The 23709-nt window shown below is 40.9% G+C and overlaps 32 non-coding genes across 32 annotated transcripts; all 32 read right to left on the bottom strand.

Moving 5' to 3' along the window:
- Nucleotides 1-247: 247 nt before the first annotated feature.
- On the bottom strand, nucleotides 248-353 carry LOC125382206. Its single transcript, XR_007222417.1, has one exon. It is a non-coding gene; the product is annotated as a U6 spliceosomal RNA (small nuclear RNA).
- A 573-nt stretch (nucleotides 354-926) lies between these two features.
- On the bottom strand, nucleotides 927-1065 carry LOC125382167. The gene has a single exon (XR_007222379.1). It is a non-coding gene; the product is annotated as a U4 spliceosomal RNA (small nuclear RNA).
- A 659-nt stretch (nucleotides 1066-1724) lies between these two features.
- On the bottom strand, nucleotides 1725-1830 carry LOC125382207. Its single transcript, XR_007222418.1, has one exon. It is a non-coding gene; the product is annotated as a U6 spliceosomal RNA (small nuclear RNA).
- Nucleotides 1831-2403: 573 nt separating this feature from the next.
- LOC125382251 lies at nucleotides 2404-2542 on the bottom strand. Its single transcript, XR_007222465.1, has one exon. It is a non-coding gene; the product is annotated as a U4 spliceosomal RNA (small nuclear RNA).
- A 659-nt stretch (nucleotides 2543-3201) lies between these two features.
- On the bottom strand, nucleotides 3202-3307 carry LOC125382208. Its single transcript, XR_007222419.1, has one exon. It is a non-coding gene; the product is annotated as a U6 spliceosomal RNA (small nuclear RNA).
- Nucleotides 3308-3880: 573 nt separating this feature from the next.
- Nucleotides 3881-4019, bottom strand: LOC125382252. Its single transcript, XR_007222467.1, has one exon. It is a non-coding gene; the product is annotated as a U4 spliceosomal RNA (small nuclear RNA).
- Nucleotides 4020-4678: 659 nt separating this feature from the next.
- LOC125382210 lies at nucleotides 4679-4784 on the bottom strand. Its single transcript, XR_007222421.1, has one exon. It is a non-coding gene; the product is annotated as a U6 spliceosomal RNA (small nuclear RNA).
- A 573-nt stretch (nucleotides 4785-5357) lies between these two features.
- On the bottom strand, nucleotides 5358-5496 carry LOC125382253. The gene has a single exon (XR_007222468.1). It is a non-coding gene; the product is annotated as a U4 spliceosomal RNA (small nuclear RNA).
- Nucleotides 5497-6155: 659 nt separating this feature from the next.
- On the bottom strand, nucleotides 6156-6261 carry LOC125382211. Its single transcript, XR_007222422.1, has one exon. It is a non-coding gene; the product is annotated as a U6 spliceosomal RNA (small nuclear RNA).
- Nucleotides 6262-6834: 573 nt separating this feature from the next.
- LOC125382254 lies at nucleotides 6835-6973 on the bottom strand. The gene has a single exon (XR_007222469.1). It is a non-coding gene; the product is annotated as a U4 spliceosomal RNA (small nuclear RNA).
- Nucleotides 6974-7632: 659 nt separating this feature from the next.
- Nucleotides 7633-7738, bottom strand: LOC125382212. Its single transcript, XR_007222423.1, has one exon. It is a non-coding gene; the product is annotated as a U6 spliceosomal RNA (small nuclear RNA).
- Nucleotides 7739-8311: 573 nt separating this feature from the next.
- On the bottom strand, nucleotides 8312-8450 carry LOC125382255. The gene has a single exon (XR_007222470.1). It is a non-coding gene; the product is annotated as a U4 spliceosomal RNA (small nuclear RNA).
- Nucleotides 8451-9109: 659 nt separating this feature from the next.
- LOC125382213 lies at nucleotides 9110-9215 on the bottom strand. The gene has a single exon (XR_007222424.1). It is a non-coding gene; the product is annotated as a U6 spliceosomal RNA (small nuclear RNA).
- A 573-nt stretch (nucleotides 9216-9788) lies between these two features.
- On the bottom strand, nucleotides 9789-9927 carry LOC125382256. Its single transcript, XR_007222471.1, has one exon. It is a non-coding gene; the product is annotated as a U4 spliceosomal RNA (small nuclear RNA).
- A 659-nt stretch (nucleotides 9928-10586) lies between these two features.
- LOC125382214 lies at nucleotides 10587-10692 on the bottom strand. The gene has a single exon (XR_007222425.1). It is a non-coding gene; the product is annotated as a U6 spliceosomal RNA (small nuclear RNA).
- Nucleotides 10693-11265: 573 nt separating this feature from the next.
- LOC125382169 lies at nucleotides 11266-11404 on the bottom strand. The gene has a single exon (XR_007222381.1). It is a non-coding gene; the product is annotated as a U4 spliceosomal RNA (small nuclear RNA).
- Nucleotides 11405-12063: 659 nt separating this feature from the next.
- Nucleotides 12064-12169, bottom strand: LOC125382215. The gene has a single exon (XR_007222426.1). It is a non-coding gene; the product is annotated as a U6 spliceosomal RNA (small nuclear RNA).
- A 573-nt stretch (nucleotides 12170-12742) lies between these two features.
- LOC125382257 lies at nucleotides 12743-12881 on the bottom strand. The gene has a single exon (XR_007222473.1). It is a non-coding gene; the product is annotated as a U4 spliceosomal RNA (small nuclear RNA).
- Nucleotides 12882-13540: 659 nt separating this feature from the next.
- LOC125382216 lies at nucleotides 13541-13646 on the bottom strand. Its single transcript, XR_007222427.1, has one exon. It is a non-coding gene; the product is annotated as a U6 spliceosomal RNA (small nuclear RNA).
- A 573-nt stretch (nucleotides 13647-14219) lies between these two features.
- LOC125382258 lies at nucleotides 14220-14358 on the bottom strand. Its single transcript, XR_007222474.1, has one exon. It is a non-coding gene; the product is annotated as a U4 spliceosomal RNA (small nuclear RNA).
- Nucleotides 14359-15017: 659 nt separating this feature from the next.
- On the bottom strand, nucleotides 15018-15123 carry LOC125382243. Its single transcript, XR_007222454.1, has one exon. It is a non-coding gene; the product is annotated as a U6 spliceosomal RNA (small nuclear RNA).
- A 573-nt stretch (nucleotides 15124-15696) lies between these two features.
- On the bottom strand, nucleotides 15697-15835 carry LOC125382259. The gene has a single exon (XR_007222475.1). It is a non-coding gene; the product is annotated as a U4 spliceosomal RNA (small nuclear RNA).
- Nucleotides 15836-16853: 1018 nt separating this feature from the next.
- On the bottom strand, nucleotides 16854-16959 carry LOC125382217. Its single transcript, XR_007222428.1, has one exon. It is a non-coding gene; the product is annotated as a U6 spliceosomal RNA (small nuclear RNA).
- A 573-nt stretch (nucleotides 16960-17532) lies between these two features.
- Nucleotides 17533-17671, bottom strand: LOC125382260. Its single transcript, XR_007222476.1, has one exon. It is a non-coding gene; the product is annotated as a U4 spliceosomal RNA (small nuclear RNA).
- A 659-nt stretch (nucleotides 17672-18330) lies between these two features.
- On the bottom strand, nucleotides 18331-18436 carry LOC125382244. Its single transcript, XR_007222456.1, has one exon. It is a non-coding gene; the product is annotated as a U6 spliceosomal RNA (small nuclear RNA).
- A 573-nt stretch (nucleotides 18437-19009) lies between these two features.
- LOC125382261 lies at nucleotides 19010-19148 on the bottom strand. The gene has a single exon (XR_007222478.1). It is a non-coding gene; the product is annotated as a U4 spliceosomal RNA (small nuclear RNA).
- A 659-nt stretch (nucleotides 19149-19807) lies between these two features.
- Nucleotides 19808-19913, bottom strand: LOC125382218. Its single transcript, XR_007222429.1, has one exon. It is a non-coding gene; the product is annotated as a U6 spliceosomal RNA (small nuclear RNA).
- A 573-nt stretch (nucleotides 19914-20486) lies between these two features.
- LOC125382262 lies at nucleotides 20487-20625 on the bottom strand. Its single transcript, XR_007222479.1, has one exon. It is a non-coding gene; the product is annotated as a U4 spliceosomal RNA (small nuclear RNA).
- Nucleotides 20626-21284: 659 nt separating this feature from the next.
- LOC125382219 lies at nucleotides 21285-21390 on the bottom strand. The gene has a single exon (XR_007222430.1). It is a non-coding gene; the product is annotated as a U6 spliceosomal RNA (small nuclear RNA).
- Nucleotides 21391-21963: 573 nt separating this feature from the next.
- Nucleotides 21964-22102, bottom strand: LOC125382263. Its single transcript, XR_007222480.1, has one exon. It is a non-coding gene; the product is annotated as a U4 spliceosomal RNA (small nuclear RNA).
- A 659-nt stretch (nucleotides 22103-22761) lies between these two features.
- LOC125382221 lies at nucleotides 22762-22867 on the bottom strand. The gene has a single exon (XR_007222432.1). It is a non-coding gene; the product is annotated as a U6 spliceosomal RNA (small nuclear RNA).
- Nucleotides 22868-23440: 573 nt separating this feature from the next.
- On the bottom strand, nucleotides 23441-23579 carry LOC125382264. Its single transcript, XR_007222481.1, has one exon. It is a non-coding gene; the product is annotated as a U4 spliceosomal RNA (small nuclear RNA).
- Between the last annotated feature and the right edge of the window lie 130 nt (nucleotides 23580-23709).

A 23709-nucleotide genomic window follows, 5' to 3' on the forward strand; every position in this document is an offset into this window, starting at 1 on the left:
TTAAACAAATCATATAGAGACGGTTTATCCCTGGGTGCCTTTCCACACCATGCCACCGTGGGCATGTACAAAGCTCGTCAGGTGAAAGAAAGAGAGAAAATATAAGTTTGATAATGCAGTCTGTTCATTTCACTTATAAACGTTCATATAACTCTCAATTAAAGTGCGAACATCAACTTCGCCTCATATTGCCACCTGAATGCTGGATGCAGCTTGTTGTGTCAATAATGGGTGGAATGTAAAGATTAAAAATATGGAACGCTTCACGAATTTGCGTGTCATCCTTGCGCAGGGGCCATGCTAATCTTCTCTGTATCGTTCCAATTTTAGTATATGTACTGCGTTAGCAATACACTACAGTCTTGTGATTACGTCCTTTTATAGGGAGGAGATTTGGCTGGCTTTCCAAACACATGAACTATATATGCATGTTACCGTTCAGTGTAGCAACTTAATTCATGCACAACGATCAAACTAATTTCGGTTCTATGCGTACATTTTAGTGGTTTCTGGTTCTATTGTTGTAACACTCTCAAAAGCTTTAGGTAAATTATAAAGTCGTTTTAGACGTGTTTGGTATCATTAATAATCGACGGTGACGCAGAATGCGCGGAATTACATCACATCCGTCTGCAGCAAAAGCATATGATATGTAGAACGTTTACCAGACGACATATACGCGCTACCTGGCGTAAAACCGTCCAAGGGCAATTAACTCTAACTGTCATACTTTTAAATCGTTCACATGTGCATAGCTGTGTATCAATAACATGGAGGAATAGTTTTTGTTCAATACACAGCCAGTCGTAACAAGATGAAACTAGAATGACAAGATCATAATGTTCGGGTTGTGTGTGTGAAGCGAATAAGAAAAAAAACCCACTGTTTTACTCAATTGAAGTTCTATTTTTATATTAGTTATGAGGCCCCCGTAGGAGCTAACAAAAATTGCGCATGCCGCCCAGTGAAGGGCGTCAGCGCAGGGTATTGGGATTAGTTTTCAACTAGCAATAACCACGCCTCGGATGGACCTCATTGGCTATGGTACCGCCACTGCGCAAAGCTAATGTTATAACATGTTCATAAGAAGGTTGTTGTTTCAAGGACCTACCAATGCCTAGTCTGAACTAATTTGCATACTTTAACAAAAAGAAAGCCGGTTTAATTAGCCACAAGCCCTGACACTGACTGGCAGTAGTCACCCATTCAAGTGCGACCCTAGTAACCATCTGGGGATAAGTAAAGTTTGGGCAGACACCTTGAGTCTCAATTGAAATATGTTAAATTCATTTAACACAGGCGGCAATGATGAGTGAAGTGAGGGCTTAAGCCATCGTAGGATATACGTTCATGTTAACAGCAAGGTGACATGCGCGACAGCAGTGCTCGGCGGGAATAATCATCCATTCAAACATAATTAAGTGGAGGCTGCGATAATCTGAGATTTCATAGAAATCCTAAACAATGATCTAAGTTTTTAAACAAATCATATAGAGACGGTTTATCCCTGGGTGCCTTTCCACACCATGCCACCGTGGGCATGTACAAAGCTCGTCAGGTGAAAGAAAGAGAGAAAATATAAGTTTGATAATGCAGTCTGTTCATTTCACTTATAAACGTTCATATAACTCTCAATTAAAGTGCGAACATCAACTTCGCCTCATATTGCCACCTGAATGCTGGATGCAGCTTGTTGTGTCAATAATGGGTGGAATGTAAAGATTAAAAATATGGAACGCTTCACGAATTTGCGTGTCATCCTTGCGCAGGGGCCATGCTAATCTTCTCTGTATCGTTCCAATTTTAGTATATGTACTGCGTTAGCAATACACTACAGTCTTGTGATTACGTCCTTTTATAGGGAGGAGATTTGGCTGGCTTTCCAAACACATGAACTATATATGCATGTTACCGTTCAGTGTAGCAACTTAATTCATGCACAACGATCAAACTAATTTCGGTTCTATGCGTACATTTTAGTGGTTTCTGGTTCTATTGTGGTAACACTCTCAAAAGCTTTAGGTAAATTATAAAGTCGTTTTAGACGTGTTTGGTATCATTAATAATCGACGGTGACGCAGAATGCGCGGAATTACATCACATCCGTCTGCAGCAAAAGCATATGATATGTAGAACGTTTACCAGACGACATATACGCGCTACCTGGCGTAAAACCGTCCAAGGGCAATTAACTCTAACTGTCATACTTTTAAATCGTTCACATGTGCATAGCTGTGTATCAATAACATGGAGGAATAGTTTTTGTTCAATACACAGCCAGTCGTAACAAGATGAAACTAGAATGACAAGATCATAATGTTCGGGTTGTGTGTGTGAAGCGAATAAGAAAAAAAACCCACTGTTTTCCTCAATTGAAGTTCTATTTTTATATTAGTTATGAGGCCCCCGTAGGAGCTAACAAAAATTGCGCATGCCGCCCAGTGAAGGGCGTCAGCGCGGGGTATTGGGATTAGTTTTCAACTAGCAATAACCACGCCTCGGATGGACCTCATTGGCTATGGTACCGCCACTGCGCAAAGCTAATGTTATAACATGTTCATAAGAAGGTTGTTGTTTCAAGGACCTACCAATGCCTAGTCTGAACTAATTTGCATACTTTAACAAAAAGAAAGCCGGTTTAATTAGCCACAAGCCCTGACACTGACTGGCAGTAGTCACCCATTCAAGTGCGACCCTAGTAACCATCTGGGGATAAGTAAAGTTTGGGCAGACACCTTGAGTCTCAATTGAAATATGTTAAATTCATTTAACACAGGCGGCAATGATGAGTGAAGTGAGGGCTTAAGCCATCGTAGGATATACGTTCATGTTAACAGCAAGGTGACATGCGCGACAGCAGTGCTCGGCGGGAATAATCATCCATTCAAACATAATTAAGTGGAGGCTGCGATAATCTGAGATTTCATAGAAATCCTAAACAATGATCTAAGTTTTTAAACAAATCATATAGAGACGGTTTATCCCTGGGTGCCTTTCCACACCATGCCACCGTGGGCATGTACAAAGCTCGTCAGGTGAAAGAAAGAGAGAAAATATAAGTTTGATAATGCAGTCTGTTCATTTCACTTATAAACGTTCATATAACTCTCAATTAAAGTGCGAACATCAACTTCGCCTCATATTGCCACCTGAATGCTGGATGCAGCTTGTTGTGTCAATAATGGGTGGAATGTAAAGATTAAAAATATGGAACGCTTCACGAATTTGCGTGTCATCCTTGCGCAGGGGCCATGCTAATCTTCTCTGTATCGTTCCAATTTTAGTATATGTACTGCGTTAGCAATACACTACAGTCTTGTGATTACGTCCTTTTATAGGGAGGAGATTTGGCTGGCTTTCCAAACACATGAACTATATATGCATGTTACCGTTCAGTGTAGCAACTTAATTCATGCACAACGATCAAACTAATTTCGGTTCTATGCGTACATTTTAGTGGTTTCTGGTTCTATTGTGGTAACACTCTCAAAAGCTTTAGGTAAATTATAAAGTCGTTTTAGACGTGTTTGGTATCATTAATAATCGACGGTGACGCAGAATGCGCGGAATTACATCACATCCGTCTGCAGCAAAAGCATATGATATGTAGAACGTGTACCAGACGACATATACGCGCTACCTGGCGTAAAACCGTCCAAGGGCAATTAACTCTAACTGTCATACTTTTAAATCGTTCACATGTGCATAGCTGTGTATCAATAACATGGAGGAATAGTTTTTGTTCAATACACAGCCAGTCGTAACAAGATGAAACTAGAATGACAAGATCATAATGTTCGGGTTGTGTGTGTGAAGCGAATAAGAAAAAAAACCCACTGTTTTCCTCAATTGAAGTTCTATTTTTATATTAGTTATGAGGCCCCCGTAGGAGCTAACAAAAATTGCGCATGCCGCCCAGTGAAGGGCGTCAGCGCGGGGTATTGGGATTAGTTTTCAACTAGCAATAACCACGCCTCGGATGGACCTCATTGGCTATGGTACCGCCACTGCGCAAAGCTAATGCTATAACATGTTCATAAGAAGGTTGTTGTTTCAAGGACCTACCAATGCCTAGTCTGAACTAATTTGCATACTTTAACAAAAAGAAAGCCGGTTTAATTAGCCACAAGCCCTGACACTGACTGGCAGTAGTCACCCATTCAAGTGCGACCCTAGTAACCATCTGGGGATAAGTAAAGTTTGGGCAGACACCTTGAGTCTCAATTGAAATATGTTAAATTCATTTAACACAGGCGGCAATGATGAGTGAAGTGAGGGCTTAAGCCATCGTAGGATATACGTTCATGTTAACAGCAAGGTGACATGCGCGACAGCAGTGCTCGGCGGGAATAATCATCCATTCAAACATAATTAAGTGGAGGCTGCGATAATCTGAGATTTCATAGAAATCCTAAACAATGATCTAAGTTTTTAAACAAATCATATAGAGACGGTTTATCCCTGGGTGCCTTTCCACACCATGCCACCGTGGGCATGTACAAAGCTCGTCAGGTGAAAGAAAGAGAGAAAATATAAGTTTGATAATGCAGTCTGTTCATTTCACTTATAAACGTTCATATAACTCTCAATTAAAGTGCGAACATCAACTTCGCCTCATATTGCCACCTGAATGCTGGATGCAGCTTGTTGTGTCAATAATGGGTGGAATGTAAAGATTAAAAATATGGAACGCTTCACGAATTTGCGTGTCATCCTTGCGCAGGGGCCATGCTAATCTTCTCTGTATCGTTCCAATTTTAGTATATGTACTGCGTTAGCAATACACTACAGTCTTGTGATTACGTCCTTTTATAGGGAGGAGATTTGGCTGGCTTTCCAAACACATGAACTATATATGCATGTTACCGTTCAGTGTAGCAACTTAATTCATGCACAACGATCAAACTAATTTCGGTTCTATGCGTACATTTTAGTGGTTTCTGGTTCTATTGTGGTAACACTCTCAAAAGCTTTAGGTAAATTATAAAGTCGTTTTAGACGTGTTTGGTATCATTAATAATCGACGGTGACGCAGAATGCGCGGAATTACATCACATCCGTCTGCAGCAAAAGCATATGATATGTAGAACGTTTACCAGACGACATATACGCGCTACCTGGCGTAAAACCGTCCAAGGGCAATTAACTCTAACTGTCATACTTTTAAATCGTTCACATGTGCATAGCTGTGTATCAATAACATGGAGGAATAGTTTTTGTTCAATACACAGCCAGTCGTAACAAGATGAAACTAGAATGACAAGATCATAATGTTCGGGTTGTGTGTGTGAAGCGAATAAGAAAAAAAACCCACTGTTTTCCTCAATTGAAGTTCTATTTTTATATTAGTTATGAGGCCCCCGTAGGAGCTAACAAAAATTGCGCATGCCGCCCAGTGAAGGGCGTCAGCGCGGGGTATTGGGATTAGTTTTCAACTAGCAATAACCACGCCTCGGATGGACCTCATTGGCTATGGTACCGCCACTGCGCAAAGCTAATGCTATAACATGTTCATAAGAAGGTTGTTGTTTCAAGGACCTACCAATGCCTAGTCTGAACTAATTTGCATACTTTAACAAAAAGAAAGCCGGTTTAATTAGCCACAAGCCCTGACACTGACTGGCAGTAGTCACCCATTCAAGTGCGACCCTAGTAACCATCTGGGGATAAGTAAAGTTTGGGCAGACACCTTGAGTCTCAATTGAAATATGTTAAATTCATTTAACACAGGCGGCAATGATGAGTGAAGTGAGGGCTTAAGCCATCGTAGGATATACGTTCATGTTAACAGCAAGGTGACATGCGCGACAGCAGTGCTCGGCGGGAATAATCATCCATTCAAACATAATTAAGTGGAGGCTGCGATAATCTGAGATTTCATAGAAATCCTAAACAATGATCTAAGTTTTTAAACAAATCATATAGAGACGGTTTATCCCTGGGTGCCTTTCCACACCATGCCACCGTGGGCATGTACAAAGCTCGTCAGGTGAAAGAAAGAGAGAAAATATAAGTTTGATAATGCAGTCTGTTCATTTCACTTATAAACGTTCATATAACTCTCAATTAAAGTGCGAACATCAACTTCGCCTCATATTGCCACCTGAATGCTGGATGCAGCTTGTTGTGTCAATAATGGGTGGAATGTAAAGATTAAAAATATGGAACGCTTCACGAATTTGCGTGTCATCCTTGCGCAGGGGCCATGCTAATCTTCTCTGTATCGTTCCAATTTTAGTATATGTACTGCGTTAGCAATACACTACAGTCTTGTGATTACGTCCTTTTATAGGGAGGAGATTTGGCTGGCTTTCCAAACACATGAACTATATATGCATGTTACCGTTCAGTGTAGCAACTTAATTCATGCACAACGATCAAACTAATTTCGGTTCTATGCGTACATTTTAGTGGTTTCTGGTTCTATTGTGGTAACACTCTCAAAAGCTTTAGGTAAATTATAAAGTCGTTTTAGACGTGTTTGGTATCATTAATAATCGACGGTGACGCAGAATGCGCGGAATTACATCACATCCGTCTGCAGCAAAAGCATATGATATGTAGAACGTTTACCAGACGACATATACGCGCTACCTGGCGTAAAACCGTCCAAGGGCAATTAACTCTAACTGTCATACTTTTAAATCGTTCACATGTGCATAGCTGTGTATCAATAACATGGAGGAATAGTTTTTGTTCAATACACAGCCAGTCGTAACAAGATGAAACTAGAATGACAAGATCATAATGTTCGGGTTGTGTGTGTGAAGCGAATAAGAAAAAAAACCCACTGTTTTCCTCAATTGAAGTTCTATTTTTATATTAGTTATGAGGCCCCCGTAGGAGCTAACAAAAATTGCGCATGCCGCCCAGTGAAGGGCGTCAGCGCGGGGTATTGGGATTAGTTTTCAACTAGCAATAACCACGCCTCGGATGGACCTCATTGGCTATGGTACCGCCACTGCGCAAAGCTAATGTTATAACATGTTCATAAGAAGGTTGTTGTTTCAAGGACCTACCAATGCCTAGTCTGAACTAATTTGCATACTTTAACAAAAAGAAAGCCGGTTTAATTAGCCACAAGCCCTGACACTGACTGGCAGTAGTCACCCATTCAAGTGCGACCCTAGTAACCATCTGGGGATAAGTAAAGTTTGGGCAGACACCTTGAGTCTCAATTGAAATATGTTAAATTCATTTAACACAGGCGGCAATGATGAGTGAAGTGAGGGCTTAAGCCATCGTAGGATATACGTTCATGTTAACAGCAAGGTGACATGCGCGACAGCAGTGCTCGGCGGGAATAATCATCCATTCAAACATAATTAAGTGGAGGCTGCGATAATCTGAGATTTCATAGAAATCCTAAACAATGATCTAAGTTTTTAAACAAATCATATAGAGACGGTTTATCCCTGGGTGCCTTTCCACACCATGCCACCGTGGGCATGTACAAAGCTCGTCAGGTGAAAGAAAGAGAGAAAATATAAGTTTGATAATGCAGTCTGTTCATTTCACTTATAAACGTTCATATAACTCTCAATTAAAGTGCGAACATCAACTTCGCCTCATATTGCCACCTGAATGCTGGATGCAGCTTGTTGTGTCAATAATGGGTGGAATGTAAAGATTAAAAATATGGAACGCTTCACGAATTTGCGTGTCATCCTTGCGCAGGGGCCATGCTAATCTTCTCTGTATCGTTCCAATTTTAGTATATGTACTGCGTTAGCAATACACTACAGTCTTGTGATTACGTCCTTTTATAGGGAGGAGATTTGGCTGGCTTTCCAAACACATGAACTATATATGCATGTTACCGTTCAGTGTAGCAACTTAATTCATGCACAACGATCAAACTAATTTCGGTTCTATGCGTACATTTTAGTGGTTTCTGGTTCTATTGTGGTAACACTCTCAAAAGCTTTAGGTAAATTATAAAGTCGTTTTAGACGTGTTTGGTATCATTAATAATCGACGGTGACGCAGAATGCGCGGAATTACATCACATCCGTCTGCAGCAAAAGCATATGATATGTAGAACGTTTACCAGACGACATATACGCGCTACCTGGCGTAAAACCGTCCAAGGGCAATTAACTCTAACTGTCATACTTTTAAATCGTTCACATGTGCATAGCTGTGTATCAATAACATGGAGGAATAGTTTTTGTTCAATACACAGCCAGTCGTAACAAGATGAAACTAGAATGACAAGATCATAATGTTCGGGTTGTGTGTGTGAAGCGAATAAGAAAAAAAACCCACTGTTTTCCTCAATTGAAGTTCTATTTTTATATTAGTTATGAGGCCCCCGTAGGAGCTAACAAAAATTGCGCATGCCGCCCAGTGAAGGGCGTCAGCGCGGGGTATTGGGATTAGTTTTCAACTAGCAATAACCACGCCTCGGATGGACCTCATTGGCTATGGTACCGCCACTGCGCAAAGCTAATGTTATAACATGTTCATAAGAAGGTTGTTGTTTCAAGGACCTACCAATGCCTAGTCTGAACTAATTTGCATACTTTAACAAAAAGAAAGCCGGTTTAATTAGCCACAAGCCCTGACACTGACTGGCAGTAGTCACCCATTCAAGTGCGACCCTAGTAACCATCTGGGGATAAGTAAAGTTTGGGCAGACACCTTGAGTCTCAATTGAAATATGTTAAATTCATTTAACACAGGCGGCAATGATGAGTGAAGTGAGGGCTTAAGCCATCGTAGGATATACGTTCATGTTAACAGCAAGGTGACATGCGCGACAGCAGTGCTCGGCGGGAATAATCATCCATTCAAACATAATTAAGTGGAGGCTGCGATAATCTGAGATTTCATAGAAATCCTAAACAATGATCTAAGTTTTTAAACAAATCATATAGAGACGGTTTATCCCTGGGTGCCTTTCCACACCATGCCACCGTGGGCATGTACAAAGCTCGTCAGGTGAAAGAAAGAGAGAAAATATAAGTTTGATAATGCAGTCTGTTCATTTCACTTATAAACGTTCATATAACTCTCAATTAAAGTGCGAACATCAACTTCGCCTCATATTGCCACCTGAATGCTGGATGCAGCTTGTTGTGTCAATAATGGGTGGAATGTAAAGATTAAAAATATGGAACGCTTCACGAATTTGCGTGTCATCCTTGCGCAGGGGCCATGCTAATCTTCTCTGTATCGTTCCAATTTTAGTATATGTACTGCGTTAGCAATACACTACAGTCTTGTGATTACGTCCTTTTATAGGGAGGAGATTTGGCTGGCTTTCCAAACACATGAACTATATATGCATGTTACCGTTCAGTGTAGCAACTTAATTCATGCACAACGATCAAACTAATTTCGGTTCTATGCGTACATTTTAGTGGTTTCTGGTTCTATTGTGGTAACACTCTCAAAAGCTTTAGGTAAATTATAAAGTCGTTTTAGACGTGTTTGGTATCATTAATAATCGACGGTGACGCAGAATGCGCGGAATTACATCACATCCGTCTGCAGCAAAAGCATATGATATGTAGAACGTTTACCAGACGACATATACGCGCTACCTGGCGTAAAACCGTCCAAGGGCAATTAACTCTAACTGTCATACTTTTAAATCGTTCACATGTGCATAGCTGTGTATCAATAACATGGAGGAATAGTTTTTGTTCAATACACAGCCAGTCGTAACAAGATGAAACTAGAATGACAAGATCATAATGTTCGGGTTGTGTGTGTCAAGCGAATAAGAAAAAAAACCCACTGTTTTCCTCAATTGAAGTTCTATTTTTATATTAGTTATGAGGCCCCCGTAGGAGCTAACAAAAATTGCGCATGCCGCCCAGTGAAGGGCGTCAGCGCGGGGTATTGGGATTAGTTTTCAACTAGCAATAACCACGCCTCGGATGGACCTCATTGGCTATGGTACCGCCACTGCGCAAAGCTAATGTTATAACATGTTCATAAGAAGGTTGTTGTTTCAAGGACCTACCAATGCCTAGTCTGAACTAATTTGCATACTTTAACAAAAAGAAAGCCGGTTTAATTAGCCACAAGCCCTGACACTGACTGGCAGTAGTCACCCATTCAAGTGCGACCCTAGTAACCATCTGGGGATAAGTAAAGTTTGGGCAGACACCTTGAGTCTCAATTGAAATATGTTAAATTCATTTAACACAGGCGGCAATGATGAGTGAAGTGAGGGCTTAAGCCATCGTAGGATATACGTTCATGTTAACAGCAAGGTGACATGCGCGACAGCAGTGCTCGGCGGGAATAATCATCCATTCAAACATAATTAAGTGGAGGCTGCGATAATCTGAGATTTCATAGAAATCCTAAACAATGATCTAAGTTTTTAAACAAATCATATAGAGACGGTTTATCCCTGGGTGCCTTTCCACACCATGCCATCGTGGGCATGTACAAAGCTCGTCAGGTGAAAGAAAGAGAGAAAATATAAGTTTGATAATGCAGTCTGTTCATTTCACTTATAAACGTTCATATAACTCTCAATTAAAGTGCGAACATCAACTTCGCCTCATATTGCCACCTGAATGCTGGATGCAGCTTGTTGTGTCAATAATGGGTGGAATGTAAAGATTAAAAATATGGAACGCTTCACGAATTTGCGTGTCATCCTTGCGCAGGGGCCATGCTAATCTTCTCTGTATCGTTCCAATTTTAGTATATGTACTGCGTTAGCAATACACTACAGTCTTGTGATTACGTCCTTTTATAGGGAGGAGATTTGGCTGGCTTTCCAAACACATGAACTATATATGCATGTTACCGTTCAGTGTAGCAACTTAATTCATGCACAACGATCAAACTAATTTCGGTTCTATGCGTACATTTTAGTGGTTTCTGGTTCTATTGTGGTAACACTCTCAAAAGCTTTAGGTAAATTATAAAGTCGTTTTAGACGTGTTTGGTATCATTAATAATCGACGGTGACGCAGAATGCGCGGAATTACATCACATCCGTCTGCAGCAAAAGCATATGATATGTAGAACGTTTACCAGACGACATATACGCGCTACCTGGCGTAAAACCGTCCAAGGGCAATTAACTCTAACTGTCATACTTTTAAATCGTTCACATGTGCATAGCTGTGTATCAATAACATGGAGGAATAGTTTTTGTTCAATACACAGCCAGTCGTAACAAGATGAAACTAGAATGACAAGATCATAATGTTCGGGTTGTGTGTGTGAAGCGAATAAGAAAAAAAACCCACTGTTTTCCTCAATTGAAGTTCTATTTTTATATTAGTTATGAGGCCCCCGTAGGAGCTAACAAAAATTGCGCATGCCGCCCAGTGAAGGGCGTCAGCGCGGGGTATTGGGATTAGTTTTCAACTAGCAATAACCACGCCTCGGATGGACCTCATTGGCTATGGTACCGCCACTGCGCAACGCTAATGTTATAACATGTTCATAAGAAGGTTGTTGTTTCAAGGACCTACCAATGCCTAGTCTGAACTAATTTGCATACTTTAACAAAAAGAAAGCCGGTTTAATTAGCCACAAGCCCTGACACTGACTGGCAGTAGTCACCCATTCAAGTGCGACCCTAGTAACCATCTGGGGATAAGTAAAGTTTGGGCAGACACCTTGAGTCTCAATTGAAATATGTTAAATTCATTTAACACAGGCGGCAATGATGAGTGAAGTGAGGGCTTAAGCCATCGTAGGATATACGTTCATGTTAACAGCAAGGTGACATGCGCGACAGCAGTGCTCGGCGGGAATAATCATCCATTCAAACATAATTAAGTGGAGGCTGCGATAATCTGAGATTTCATAGAAATCCTAAACAATGATCTAAGTTTTTAAACAAATCATATAGAGACGGTTTATCCCTGGGTGCCTTTCCACACCATGCCACCGTGGGCATGTACAAAGCTCGTCAGGTGAAAGAAAGAGAGAAAATATAAGTTTGATAATGCAGTCTGTTCATTTCACTTATAAACGTTCATATAACTCTCAATTAAAGTGCGAACATCAACTTCGCCTCATATTGCCACCTGAATGCTGGATGCAGCTTGTTGTGTCAATAATGGGTGGAATGTAAAGATTAAAAATATGGAACGCTTCACGAATTTGCGTGTCATCCTTGCGCAGGGGCCATGCTAATCTTCTCTGTATCGTTCCAATTTTAGTATATGTACTGCGTTAGCAATACACTACAGTCTTGTGATTACGTCCTTTTATAGGGAGGAGATTTGGCTGGCTTTCCAAACACATGAACTATATATGCATGTTACCGTTCAGTGTAGCAACTTAATTCATGCACAACGATCAAACTAATTTCGGTTCTATGCGTACATTTTAGTGGTTTCTGGTTCTATTGTGGTAACACTCTCAAAAGCTTTAGGTAAATTATAAAGTCGTTTTAGACGTGTTTGGTATCATTAATAATCGACGGTGACGCAGAATGCGCGGAATTACATCACATCCGTCTGCAGCAAAAGCATATGATATGTAGAACGTTTACCAGACGACATATACGCGCTACCTGGCGTAAAACCGTCCAAGGGCAATTAACTCTAACTGTCATACTTTTAAATCGTTCACATGTGCATAGCTGTGTATCAATAACATGGAGGAATAGTTTTTGTTCAATACACAGCCAGTCGTAACAAGATGAAACTAGAATGACAAGATCATAATGTTCGGGTTGTGTGTGTGAAGCGAATAAGAAAAAAAACCCACTGTTTTCCTCAATTGAAGTTCTATTTTTATATTAGTTATGAGGCCCCCGTAGGAGCTAACAAAAATTGCGCATGCCGCCCAGTGAAGGGCGTCAGCGCGGGGTATTGGGATTAGTTTTCAACTAGCAATAACCACGCCTCGGATGGACCTCATTGGCTATGGTACCGCCACTGCGCAAAGCTAATGTTATAACATGTTCATAAGAAGGTTGTTGTTTCAAGGACCTACCAATGCCTAGTCTGAACTAATTTGCATACTTTAACAAAAAGAAAGCCGGTTTAATTAGCCACAAGCCCTGACACTGACTGGCAGTAGTCACCCATTCAAGTGCGACCCTAGTAACCATCTGGGGATAAGTAAAGTTTGGGCAGACACCTTGAGTCTCAATTGAAATATGTTAAATTCATTTAACACAGGCGGCAATGATGAGTGAAGTGAGGGCTTAAGCCATCGTAGGATATACGTTCATGTTAACAGCAAGGTGACATGCGCGACAGCAGTGCTCGGCGGGAATAATCATCCATTCAAACATAATTAAGTGGAGGCTGCGATAATCTGAGATTTCATAGAAATCCTAAACAATGATCTAAGTTTTTAAACAAATCATATAGAGACGGTTTATCCCTGGGTGCCTTTCCACACCATGCCACCGTGGGCATGTACAAAGCTCGTCAGGTGAAAGAAAGAGAGAAAATATAAGTTTGATAATGCAGTCTGTTCATTTCACTTATAAACGTTCATATAACTCTCAATTAAAGTGCGAACATCAACTTCGCCTCATATTGCCACCTGAATGCTGGATGCAGCTTGTTGTGTCAATAATGGGTGGAATGTAAAGATTAAAAATATGGAACGCTTCACGAATTTGCGTGTCATCCTTGCGCAGGGGCCATGCTAATCTTCTCTGTATCGTTCCAATTTTAGTATATGTACTGCGTTAGCAATACACTACAGTCTTGTGATTACGTCCTTTTATAGGGAGGAGATTTGGCTGGCTTTCCAAACACATGAACTATATATGCATGTTACCGTTCAGTGTAGCAACTTAATTCATGCACAACGATCAAACTAATTTCGGTTCTATGCGTACATTTTAGTGGTTTCTGGTTCTATTGTGGTAACACTCTCAAAAGCTTTAGGTAAATTATAAAGTCGTTTTAGACGTGTTTGGTATCATTAATAATCGACGGTGACGCAGAATGCGCGGAATTACATCACATCCGTCTGCAGCAAAAGCATATGATATGTAGAACGTTTACCAGACGACATATACGCGCTACCTGGCGTAAAACCGTCCAAGGGCAATTAACTCTAACTGTCATACTTTTAAATCGTTCACATGTGCATAGCTGTGTATCAATAACATGGAGGAATAGTTTTTGTTCAATACACAGCCTGTCGTAACAAGATGAAACTAGAATGACAAGATCATAATGTTCGGGTTGTGTGTGTGAAGCGAATAAGAAAAAAAACCCACTGTTTTCCTCAATTGAAGTTCTATTTTTATATTAGTTATGAGGCCCCCGTAGGAGCTAACAAAAATTGCGCATGCCGCCCAGTGAAGGGCGTCAGCGCGGGGTATTGGGATTAGTTTTCAACTAGCAATAACCACGCCTCGGATGGACCTCATTGGCTATGGTACCGCCACTGCGCAAAGCTAATGTTATAACATGTTCATAAGAAGGTTGTTGTTTCAAGGACCTACCAATGCCTAGTCTGAACTAATTTGCATACTTTAACAAAAAGAAAGCCGGTTTAATTAGCCACAAGCCCTGACACTGACTGGCAGTAGTCACCCATTCAAGTGCGACCCTAGTAACCATCTGGGGATAAGTAAAGTTTGGGCAGACACCTTGAGTCTCAATTGAAATATGTTAAATTCATTTAACACAGGCGGCAATGATGAGTGAAGTGAGGGCTTAAGCCATCGTAGGATATACGTTCATGTTAACAGCAAGGTGACATGCGCGACAGCAGTGCTCGGCGGGAATAATCATCCATTCAAACATAATTAAGTGGAGGCTGCGATAATCTGAGATTTCATAGAAATCCTAAACAATGATCTAAGTTTTTAAACAAATCATATAGAGACGGTTTATCCCTGGGTGCCTTTCCACACCATGCCATCGTGGGCATGTACAAAGCTCGTCAGGTGAAAGAAAGAGAGAAAATATAAGTTTGATAATGCAGTCTGTTCATTTCACTTATAAACGTTCATATAACTCTCAATTAAAGTGCGAACATCAACTTCGCCTCATATTGCCACCTGAATGCTGGATGCAGCTTGTTGTGTCAATAATGGGTGGAATGTAAAGATTAAAAATATGGAACGCTTCACGAATTTGCGTGTCATCCTTGCGCAGGGGCCATGCTAATCTTCTCTGTATCCTTCCAATTTTAGTATATGTACTGCGTTAGCAATACACTACAGTCTTGTGATTACGTCCTTTTATAGGGAGGAGATTTGGCTGGCTTTCCAAACACATGAACTATATATGCATGTAACCGTTCAGTGTAGCAACTTAATTCATGCACAACGATCAAACTAATTTCGGTTCTATGCGTACATTTTAGTGGTTTCTGGTTCTATTGTGGTAACACTCTCAAAAGCTTTAGGTAAATTATAAAGTCGTTTTAGACGTGTTTGGTATCATTAATAATCGACGGTGACGCAGAATGCGCGGAATTACATCACATCCGTCTGCAGCAAAAGCATATGATATGTAGAACGTTTACCAGACGACATATACGCGCTACCTGGCGTAAAACCGTCCAAGGGCAATTAACTCTAACTGTCATACTTTTAAATCGTTCACATGTGCATAGCTGTGTATCAATAACATGGAGGAATAGTTTTTGTTCAATACACAGCCAGTCGTAACAAGATGAAACTAGAATGACAAGATCATAATGTTCGGGTTGTGTGTGTGAAGCGAATAAGAAAAAAAACCCACTGTTTTCCTCAATTGAAGTTCTATTTTTATATTAGTTATGAGGCCCCCGTAGGAGCTAACAAAAATTGCGCATGCCGCCCAGTGAAGGGCGTCAGCGCGGGGTATTGGGATTAGTTTTCAACTAGCAATAACCACGCCTCGGATGGACCTCATTGGCTATGGTACCGCCACTGCGCAAAGCTAATGTTATAACATGTTCATAAGAAGGTTGTTGTTTCAAGGACCTACCAATGCCTAGTCTGAACTAATTTGCATACTTTAACAAAAAGAAAGCCGGTTTAATTAGCCACAAGCCCTGACACTGACTGGCAGTAGTCACCCATTCAAGTGCGACCCTAGTAACCATCTGGGGATAAGTAAAGTTTGGGCAGACACCTTGAGTCTCAATTGAAATATGTTAAATTCATTTAACACAGGCGGCAATGATGAGTGAAGTGAGGGCTTAAGCCATCGTAGGATATACGTTCATGTTAACAGCAAGGTGACATGCGCGACAGCAGTGCTCGGCGGGAATAATCATCCATTCAAACATAATTAAGTGGAGGCTGCGATAATCTGAGATTTCATAGAAATCCTAAACAATGATCTAAGTTTTTAAACAAATCATATAGAGACGGTTTATCCCTGGGTGCCTTTCCACACCATGCCACCGTGGGCATGTACAAAGCTCGTCAGGTGAAAGAAAGAGAGAAAATATAAGTTTGATAATGCAGTCTGTTCATTTCACTTATAAACGTTCATATAACTCTCAATTAAAGAGACCGCCTCCGTGGTCTTGTGGTAGAGCGTCCGCCCTGAGAGCGGAAGGTCCAGGGTTCGATCCCGGGCCGCGTCATACAAAAAGACGTTAAAAGATTGTACTTGTTGTTACCCTGTCTGGCGCTCGGCATTAAGGGGCTAAAACAAGGACTGGTCGGCTCGGAGTCAGTATACTGTGTCTGAGTGGGGTATTCATGTTAAACTGTGGCATGGTATCTCAGTGAGCTAGCACTATAAATCGGCATCAGTCCGGACTAGTACAAGCAGCCACACACATACACGTGCATGCACGTCGCTATATAAGTGCAATAATCTTGGACGCGACGTTAAACCCAATTTCACCTCACCTCAATTAAAGTGCGAACATCAACTTCGCCTCATATTGCCACCTGAATGCTGGATGCAGCTTGTTGTGTCAATAATGGGTGGAATGTAAAGATTAAAAATATGGAACGCTTCACGAATTTGCGTGTCATCCTTGCGCAGGGGCCATGCTAATCTTCTCTGTATCGTTCCAATTTTAGTATATGTACTGCGTTAGCAATACACTACAGTCTTGTGATTACGTCCTTTTATAGGGAGGAGATTTGGCTGGCTTTCCAAACACATGAACTATATATGCATGTAACCGTTCAGTGTAGCAACTTAATTCATGCACAACGATCAAACTAATTTCGGTTCTATGCGTACATTTTAGTGGTTTCTGGTTCTATTGTGGTAACACTCTCAAAAGCTTTAGGTAAATTATAAAGTCGTTTTAGACGTGTTTGGTATCATTAATAATCGACGGTGACGCAGAATGCGCGGAATTACATCACATCCGTCTGCAGCAAAAGCATATGATATGTAGAACGTTTACCAGACGACATATACGCGCTACCTGGCGTAAAACCGTCCAAGGGCAATTAACTCTAACTGTCATACTTTTAAATCGTTCACATGTGCATAGCTGTGTATCAATAACATGGAGGAATAGTTTTTGTTCAATACACAGCCAGTCGTAACAAGATGAAACTAGAATGACAAGATCATAATGTTCGGGTTGTGTGTGTGAAGCGAATAAGAAAAAAAACCCACTGTTTTCCTCAATTGAAGTTCTATTTTTATATTAGTTATGAGGCCCCCGTAGGAGCTAACAAAAATTGCGCATGCCGCCCAGTGAAGGGCGTCAGCGCGGGGTATTGGGATTAGTTTTCAACTAGCAATAACCACGCCTCGGATGGACCTCATTGGCTATGGTACCGCCACTGCGCAAAGCTAATGTTATAACATGTTCATAAGAAGGTTGTTGTTTCAAGGACCTACCAATGCCTAGTCTGAACTAATATGCATACTTTAACAAAAAGAAAGCCGGTTTAATTAGCCACAAGCCCTGACACTGACTGGCAGTAGTCACCCATTCAAGTGCGACCCTAGTAACCATCTGGGGATAAGTAAAGTTTGGGCAGACACCTTGAGTCTCAATTGAAATATGTTAAATTCATTTAACACAGGCGGCAATGATGAGTGAAGTGAGGGCTTAAGCCATCGTAGGATATACGTTCATGTTAACAGCAAGGTGACATGCGCGACAGCAGTGCTCGGCGGGAATAATCATCCATTCAAACATAATTAAGTGGAGGCTGCGATAATCTGAGATTTCATAGAAATCCTAAACAATGATCTAAGTTTTTAAACAAATCATATAGAGACGGTTTATCCCTGGGTGCCTTTCCACACCATGCCATCGTGGGCATGTACAAAGCTCGTCAGGTGAAAGAAAGAGAGAAAATATAAGTTTGATAATGCAGTCTGTTCATTTCACTTATAAACGTTCATATAACTCTCAATTAAAGTGCGAACATCAACTTCGCCTCATATTGCCACCTGAATGCTGGATGCAGCTTGTTGTGTCAATAATGGGTGGAATGTAAAGATTAAAAATATGGAACGCTTCACGAATTTGCGTGTCATCCTTGCGCAGGGGCCATGCTAATCTTCTCTGTATCCTTCCAATTTTAGTATATGTACTGCGTTAGCAATACACTACAGTCTTGTGATTACGTCCTTTTATAGGGAGGAGATTTGGCTGGCTTTCCAAACACATGAACTATATATGCATGTAACCGTTCAGTGTAGCAACTTAATTCATGCACAACGATCAAACTAATTTCGGTTCTATGCGTACATTTTAGTGGTTTCTGGTTCTATTGTGGTAACACTCTCAAAAGCTTTAGGTAAATTATAAAGTCGTTTTAGACGTGTTTGGTATCATTAATAATCGACGGTGACGCAGAATGCGCGGAATTACATCACATCCGTCTGCAGCAAAAGCATATGATATGTAGAACGTTTACCAGACGACATATACGCGCTACCTGGCGTAAAACCGTCCAAGGGCAATTAACTCTAACTGTCATACTTTTAAATCGTTCACATGTGCATAGCTGTGTATCAATAACATGGAGGAATAGTTTTTGTTCAATACACAGCCAGTCGTAACAAGATGAAACTAGAATGACAAGATCATAATGTTCGGGTTGTGTGTGTGAAGCGAATAAGAAAAAAAACCCACTGTTTTCCTCAATTGAAGTTCTATTTTTATATTAGTTATGAGGCCCCCGTAGGAGCTAACAAAAATTGCGCATGCCGCCCAGTGAAGGGCGTCAGCGCGGGGTATTGGGATTAGTTTTCAACTAGCAATAACCACGCCTCGGATGGACCTCATTGGCTATGGTACCGCCACTGCGCAAAGCTAATGTTATAACATGTTCATAAGAAGGTTGTTGTTTCAAGGACCTACCAATGCCTAGTCTGAACTAATTTGCATACTTTAACAAAAAGAAAGCCGGTTTAATTAGCCACAAGCCCTGACACTGACTGGCAGTAGTCACCCATTCAAGTGCGACCCTAGTAACCATCTGGGGATAAGTAAAGTTTGGGCAGACACCTTGAGTCTCAATTGAAATATGTTAAATTCATTTAACACAGGCGGCAATGATGAGTGAAGTGAGGGCTTAAGCCATCGTAGGATATACGTTCATGTTAACAGCAAGGTGACATGCGCGACAGCAGTGCTCGGCGGGAATAATCATCCATTCAAACATAATTAAGTGGAGGCTGCGATAATCTGAGATTTCATAGAAATCCTAAACAATGATCTAAGTTTTTAAACAAATCATATAGAGACGGTTTATCCCTGGGTGCCTTTCCACACCATGCCACCGTGGGCATGTACAAAGCTCGTCAGGTGAAAGAAAGAGAGAAAATATAAGTTTGATAATGCAGTCTGTTCATTTCACTTATAAACGTTCATATAACTCTCAATTAAAGTGCGAACATCAACTTCGCCTCATATTGCCACCTGAATGCTGGATGCAGCTTGTTGTGTCAATAATGGGTGGAATGTAAAGATTAAAAATATGGAACGCTTCACGAATTTGCGTGTCATCCTTGCGCAGGGGCCATGCTAATCTTCTCTGTATCGTTCCAATTTTAGTATATGTACTGCGTTAGCAATACACTACAGTCTTGTGATTACGTCCTTTTATAGGGAGGAGATTTGGCTGGCTTTCCAAACACATGAACTATATATGCATGTTACCGTTCAGTGTAGCAACTTAATTCATGCACAACGATCAAACTAATTTCGGTTCTATGCGTACATTTTAGTGGTTTCTGGTTCTATTGTGGTAACACTCTCAAAAGCTTTAGGTAAATTATAAAGTCGTTTTAGACGTGTTTGGTATCATTAATAATCGACGGTGACGCAGAATGCGCGGAATTACATCACATCCGTCTGCAGCAAAAGCATATGATATGTAGAACGTTTACCAGACGACATATACGCGCTACCTGGCGTAAAACCGTCCAAGGGCAATTAACTCTAACTGTCATACTTTTAAATCGTTCACATGTGCATAGCTGTGTATCAATAACATGGAGGAATAGTTTTTGTTCAATACACAGCCAGTCGTAACAAGATGAAACTAGAATGACAAGATCATAATGTTCGGGTTGTGTGTGTGAAGCGAATAAGAAAAAAAACCCACTGTTTTCCTCAATTGAAGTTCTATTTTTATATTAGTTATGAGGCCCCCGTAGGAGCTAACAAAAATTGCGCATGCCGCCCAGTGAAGGGCGTCAGCGCGGGGTATTGGGATTAGTTTTCAACTAGCAATAACCACGCCTCGGATGGACCTCATTGGCTATGGTACCGCCACTGCGCAAAGCTAATGTTATAACATGTTCATAAGAAGGTTGTTGTTTCAAGGACCTACCAATGCCTAGTCTGAACTAATTTGCATACTTTAACAAAAAGAAAGCCGGTTTAATTAGCCACAAGCCCTGACACTGACTGGCAGTAGTCACCCATTCAAGTGCGACCCTAGTAACCATCTGGGGATAAGTAAAGTTTGGGCAGACACCTTGAGTCTCAATTGAAATATGTTAAATTCATTTAACACAGGCGGCAATGATGAGTGAAGTGAGGGCTTAAGCCATCGTAGGATATACGTTCATGTTAACAGCAAGGTGACATGCGCGACAGCAGTGCTCGGCGGGAATAATCATCCATTCAAACATAATTAAGTGGAGGCTGCGATAATCTGAGATTTCATAGAAATCCTAAACAATGATCTAAGTTTTTAAACAAATCATATAGAGACGGTTTATCCCTGGGTGCCTTTCCACACCATGCCACCGTGGGCATGTACAAAGCTCGTCAGGTGAAAGAAAGAGAGAAAATATAAGTTTGATAATGCAGTCTGTTCATTTCACTTATAAACGTTCATATAACTCTCAATTAAAGTGCGAACATCAACTTCGCCTCATATTGCCACCTGAATGCTGGATGCAGCTTGTTGTGTCAATAATGGGTGGAATGTAAAGATTAAAAATATGGAACGCTTCACGAATTTGCGTGTCATCCTTGCGCAGGGGCCATGCTAATCTTCTCTGTATCGTTCCAATTTTAGTATATGTACTGCGTTAGCAATACACTACAGTCTTGTGATTACGTCCTTTTATAGGGAGGAGAATTGGCTGGCTTTCCAAACACATGAACTATATATGCATGTTACCGTTCAGTGTAGCAACTTAATTCATGCACAACGATCAAACTAATTTCGGTTCTATGCGTACATTTTAGTGGTTTCTGGTTCTATTGTGGTAACACTCTCAAAAGCTTTAGGTAAATTATAAAGTCGTTTTAGACGTGTTTGGTATCATTAATAATCGACGGTGACGCAGAATGCGCGGAATTACATCACATCCGTCTGCAGCAAAAGCATATGATATGTAGAACGTTTACCAGACGACATATACGCGCTACCTGGCGTAAAACCGTCCAAGGGCAATTAACTCTAACTGTCATACTTTTAAATCGTTCACATGTGCATAGCTGTGTATCAATAACATGGAGGAATAGTTTTTGTTCAATACACAGCCAGTCGTAACAAGATGAAACTAGAATGACAAGATCATAATGTTCGGGTTGTGTGTGTGAAGCGAATAAGAAAAAAAACCCACTGTTTTCCTCAATTGAAGTTCTATTTTTATATTAGTTATGAGGCCCCCGTAGGAGCTAACAAAAATTGCGCATGCCGCCCAGTGAAGGGCGTCAGCGCGGGGTATTGGGATTAGTTTTCAACTAGCAATAACCACGCCTCGGATGGACCTCATTGGCTATGGTACCGCCACTGCGCAAAGCTAATGTTATAACATGTTCATAAGAAGGTTGTTGTTTCAAGGACCTACCAATGCCTAGTCTGAACTAATTTGCATACTTTAACAAAAAGAAAGCCGGTTTAATTAGCCACAAGCCCTGACACTGACTGGCAGTAGTCACCCATTCAAGTGCGACCCTAGTAACCATCTGGGGATAAGTAAAGTTTGGGCAGACACCTTGAGTCTCAATTGAAATATGTTAAATTCATTTAACACAGGCGGCAATGATGAGTGAAGTGAGGGCTTAAGCCATCGTAGGATATACGTTCATGTTAACAGCAAGGTGACATGCGCGACAGCAGTGCTCGGCGGGAATAATCATCCATTCAAACATAATTAAGTGGAGGCTGCGATAATCTGAGATTTCATAGAAATCCTAAACAATGATCTAAGTTTTTAAACAAATCATATAGAGACGGTTTATCCCTGGGTGCCTTTCCACACCATGCCACCGTGGGCATGTACAAAGCTCGTCAGGTGAAAGAAAGAGAGAAAATATAAGTTTGATAATGCAGTCTGTTCATTTCACTTATAAACGTTCATATAACTCTCAATTAAAGTGCGAACATCAACTTCGCCTCATATTGCCACCTGAATGCTGGATGCAGCTTGTTGTGTCAATAATGGGTGGAATGTAAAGATTAAAAATATGGAACGCTTCACGAATTTGCGTGTCATCCTTGCGCAGGGGCCATGCTAATCTTCTCTGTATCGTTCCAATTTTAGTATATGTACTGCGTTAGCAATACACTACAGTCTTGTGATTACGTCCTTTTATAGGGAGGAGATTTGGCTGGCTTTCCAAACACATGAACTATATATGCATGTTACCGTTCAGTGTAGCAACTTAATTCATGCACAACGATCAAACTAATTTCGGTTCTATGCGTACATTTTAGTGGTTTCTGGTTCTATTGTGGTAACACTCTCAAAAGCTTTAGGTAAATTATAAAGTCGTTTTAGACGTGTTTGGTATCATTAATAATCGACGGTGACGCAGAATGCGCGGAATTACATCACATCCGTCTGCAGCAAAAGCATATGATATGTAGAACGTTTACCAGACGACATATACGCGCTACCTGGCGTAAAACCGTCCAAGGGCAATTAACTCTAACTGTCATACTTTTAAATCGTTCACATGTGCATAGCTGTGTATCAATAACATGGAGGAATAGTTTTTGTTCAATACACAGCCAGTCGTAACAAGATGAAACTAGAATGACAAGATCATAATGTTCGGGTTGTGTGTGTGAAGCGAATAAGAAAAAAAACCCACTGTTTTCCTCAATTGAAGTTCTATTTTTATATTAGTTATGAGGCCCCCGTAGGAGCTAACAAAAATTGCGCATGCCGCCCAGTGAAGGGCGTCAGCGCGGGGTATTGGGATTAGTTTTCAACTAGCAATAACCACGCCTCGGATGGACCTCATTGGCTATGGTACCGCCACTGCGCAAAGCTAATGTTATAACATGTTCATAAGAAGGTTGTTGTTTCAAGGACCTACCAATGCCTAGTCTGAACTAATTTGCATACTTTAACAAAAAGAAAGCCGGTTTAATTAGCCACAAGCCCTGACACTGACTGGCAG

Source organism: Haliotis rufescens, unplaced genomic scaffold (genome assembly GCF_023055435.1).
Source record: "Haliotis rufescens isolate VD_foot unplaced genomic scaffold, xgHalRufe1.0.p SCAF_2, whole genome shotgun sequence".
Lineage (NCBI taxonomy): Eukaryota > Metazoa > Mollusca > Gastropoda > Lepetellida > Haliotidae > Haliotis > Haliotis rufescens.